Source organism: Mus pahari, chromosome 19 (genome assembly GCF_900095145.1).
Source record: "Mus pahari chromosome 19, PAHARI_EIJ_v1.1, whole genome shotgun sequence".
Classification (NCBI taxonomy): Eukaryota; Metazoa; Chordata; class Mammalia; order Rodentia; family Muridae; genus Mus; species Mus pahari.
Genome location: NC_034608.1, coordinates 25,720,260 through 25,724,487, shown reverse-complemented (window position 1 = coordinate 25,724,487; position 4,228 = coordinate 25,720,260). Strand labels below are relative to the sequence as shown.

Genomic DNA, 4,228 nt, shown 5'->3' with positions numbered 1-4,228 from the left:
AAGTGTGGAGCAGAGACTGAAGGAAAGGCCATGCAGAGACTGCCCCACATAGGGATCCAACCGTTTTACAGTTACCAAACCCAGACACTATCACTATTGTGAATACAAAGAAGTGCTTGCTGAAAGGAGCCTGATATAGCTGTCTCTTGTGAGGCTCTGCCAGAGCCTGACAAATGCAGGGGTGAATGCTCATAGGCAAACATTGGACTGAACACAGGATCCTCAATGAAGGAGTTAGAGAAAAGACTGAAGGAGATGAACAATAATATCAACCAACCAGACACTCCCCACCCCATAGTTCCCAGGGAGTAAATCACCAACCAAGGAGTACACATGTAGGGACCCATAGTTTGAGCCACATATGTAGCAGAGGATGGCCTTGTGGGGCATCAATGGGAGGTGAGACCCTTGGTCCTATGAAGACTGGATGCCACAGTATAGGGGAATAACAGGATGGGGAGGCAAGAGTAGGTGGATGGTGAGGGATCATCTTCTTAGAAGTAGGAGGAGGGGAGATTGGATAAGGGGTTTTCAGAAGAGAAAGTAGGAAAAGGGATAACATTTGAAATGTAAATAAAGAAAATATCTAATAAAAAAGGAAAAAAGGGGGGAAGGAAAAATACTATATTTTCATAAGTATATGAAATTTCAAAGTGTAGCATTATGAAATGCCATATTCCTCAAGAGTCTTTGAACCAATTGTCATATAAGGCATTAGTTCTTGACTTAGTGAAATGCTGAAGACTTAACATCACTCCTGAAATAAGGACAACATAATAAACATCAAACAGATAAAATACTCTGCTACACAAGGCATATGGGAAATTTGATGAATTTTATGAGAGAGGTGTTTGCAGGTAGGAGCCTCTATGATGGACATACCAGAAGATATGGTGCCTGACCTGATTAGTAGATGTAAAAGTCTCAATTAATAATACTCGTTTCATAAGTGACTTACTGTGGTTGAACATTAAAATCCATTATTCAATGAATGCACGAAACTGGTATGTCTTAGAATTATGTTTTATCTATACTAACAGAGTTTTAATGAAGTATTGGCAAGAGATAGCATCAAGGAGAGAATATTTTCATTCATAAATAGGAAAACTATGCCCAAGTTACTGTGTTCATAGCCTGATCTACACACTAGCATAACAGGTTTTAATTTGGCAAAATGAAAATGAAGCCAAGTGTGACTTAGAAAAATATGGGAATAGTGTTACAATAAGTAAAACAGAAATGACTATAGTACAATAACTCTTTAATCTCCAAATGTTTCTTAAGGATAGACTATGAGAACGATAGATGATAGATGGCAAATTCTAGATGATAAATGATATATGATAGATATAGATAAATGATAAATTATAGATATAGATATAGAGTTGATTGATATATGAACAGATGATGGATAAATGGATAGATGAAAGATAATACTTGAGTTATATGTATAAATAATAGATGATAGATAGTAGATAGATGATAGATAGATAGATAGATGATAGGTATAGAAGTAGATGGATAAATGATAGCTATATGGTCATGTAAAAAGAAATAGAAGTAATGCATATTTATTTTCAGTCCCAAATTACAGGACTTTAACTGTGATATTTAAGACAAAGTTTATTGAACTTTGCATGTTAATCTTTTTTCAAAAAAAAATTTCTGTCTTAGATTATTTCATAAAATTGGAAAATCAGTAGAGTAAAAGAGCCATATAAGTGGAAAGACTGAACTTTGGAAAAAGTTTGGAAACATGTAAAAAAGGAGAGGTGCTGATAGAAATTGTGACTCACTCTATAACCCCACTATGTGGGAATTTATGGTAGGAGAATTGGGGGCTTAATGTTGCCTTTTCTATACAATGAGAATGTGGCAAATGATGAATGGAAGGAAGAAAGGAAGAGATAGCAGCATAGAGAATTGAAGGAAGAAAGAAGAGACAACTGGGTGTCAAGAATTTTCTCCTCAAACCAAGGATGTAGCTTGGGCTAGTTGGGTCAGTTACCCAAAAAGAAGTTACCCAACAACCTGTCTCACCCAAGAAGAAGACAGCATCCAAAGGAAAACCTTCCTTTATCTGTGCACATTATGAAAATATTAAAACAGTGTTATAAAGGATTTTTGAAGTACCAGAAGAGAATCACAAACATTAGGAAAATACTGGTGGAATGCCACAGACTACAAAGGCATAGTTCATCCAAGTTCCTCAAGTTTGCTGGTTTTTAGGAGCTAGAGAAAGTACCCAAGGAGTTGTAGGGGGCTGCAACCCTGTAGGTGCAACAACAATATGAACTAACCAGTACCCCCTGAGCTCGAGTCTCTAGCTGCATATGTAGCAGAAGATGGCCTAATCAGCCATCATTGGGAAGAGAGGCCCCTTGGTCTTGTAAACTTTATATGACCCAGCACAGGGGAAGGCCAGGGCCAAGTAGTGGGAGTGGGTGGGTAGGGGAGCAGGGGCAAGGGTGGGGTACAGGGAACTTTCGGGATAGCATGTGAAATGTAAATAAAGAAAATAATAATAAAAAAATGTTAAAAAATAAACTAAATTTTTAAAGTGAGAAATGAGAGCTATAGAGAAGAAGTAGCTAAGTATTATAGCTATATATTTTGAAGGCTGAAATTGGCTCCCAATGACATGAAACAAAATATAGATATCTGAAGATGTCAGACCATGCCACACACACATACACATGCACACATACACACACATGTGTATGTGTATATATATATATATATATATATATATATATATATATATATATATATACTTTGAATGCAACTTCACTTTAAAATTCCAGGGAATATAAAATATAAACATTTATATAATATAATGGTTTATTTCAATCTGAATACATTTTCTGATCTACAATCTAAAATAAAGAAATGGAATAATTCCAATCCCTGGAATCCCTTCTTGTGAACACCTAATTGTGTCTGAATTCTGTATTCTGGTGTTGGCAGAACCCACAATTATTTCTTCATATACTGCTTCCTTCCTTCATTTAACTCATAAAAACTGATATCTAACTATGGGCACATTTATATCTTATTTTTAAATGACCATTATTTTGAGAGATTCGCCCATACCATTTTATGGAACAAGTATTTTTGCTCACTTGAATGGTTATATGCAATTCAATTCTATCTCTATCAAATTCTATCTCTGCTTGTTCCTTTTCTCCTTGCTTTGGCAGTTACTGGAAAGAAGCAATGTAAAAGGAGAAAATGTTCATTTGTTCATCATTTAAGAAGTTTATTCTACATTTGCCTTGTTCCAATGCCTTACTATGTGAAGATCAGCATAGGGGCAAGAGAGTACAGTAATAATGTCAGAGAGAAGTTCTCACCTCATTGTGGTTAGGAAGTAGACATATATACAAGATGTGGCAAGGTCAACCTTTATATTTCAATCTCATGCTTACCGTAAGCTCTTTCCTCTAACACAATTTACCTCTCAATAGCTTATCAAGTATGAAAACCCCAATTGTTCATATCATAGATGGGGTGATCCCTTATGACACCACCACTTTTCTCAGTGTCAGTATCCTCCACATAAGATAATTCCTTTATGGTTTGAGCCTTTGGTGGCGAAACGCTTCATACCTGTATCACAATAGGCCCCTGAATTACGGTGGTAACTATTTTGAGTGGTCCTTCAAACATACAGGTTTAGTTGTATTAGTATTTACAGTACTAAACAGTATTAGTGTTTGTTGTCTATTTGCTATTCCTATTTGTCGAGGTTTGAGTATCAGATGTTTGTACCTAGCTGAAGGAAATAGGTTTCCAAGGCACAAGTCTGTCAGTGTATATTATTCTCTGTTCCCATCTGCTAAAAGATGAAGGACATTTCAGCTTTACAGTTGTAAGATTTCACTGTACATGAAGCTGCAACTCCAGCCATAGCTGCAGCTGCTCCTGCCATCACTGCCTCTGAGAACATGGCTGTGCCTCCTGTAAATGCTGATCTTGGCAAGTCTGCCAGAGATGTCTTCACCAAGGGCTATGACTTTGGCTTAATAAAGCTTGAATTGAAAAACAAGAGGGTCTTACCTGATACTGGAAAGTTAGCTAGTATAGTCACAGATCTTGAAGAAAAAGAAAGAAAGAAAGAAAAAGAAAGAAAGAAAGAAAGAGAGAGAGAGAGAGAGAGAGAGAGAGAGAGAGAGAGAGAGAGAGAGAGAAAGAAAGAAAGAAAGAAAGAAAGAAAGAAAGAAAGAAA

At 36.4% G+C, this 4,228-nt stretch overlaps 1 pseudogene; it reads left to right on the top strand.

Moving 5' to 3' along the window:
• Positions 1 to 3,947: 3,947 nt before the first annotated feature.
• Positions 3,948 to 4,228, top strand: part of LOC110336989 — a 1,149-nt pseudogene continuing 868 nt past the window's right edge.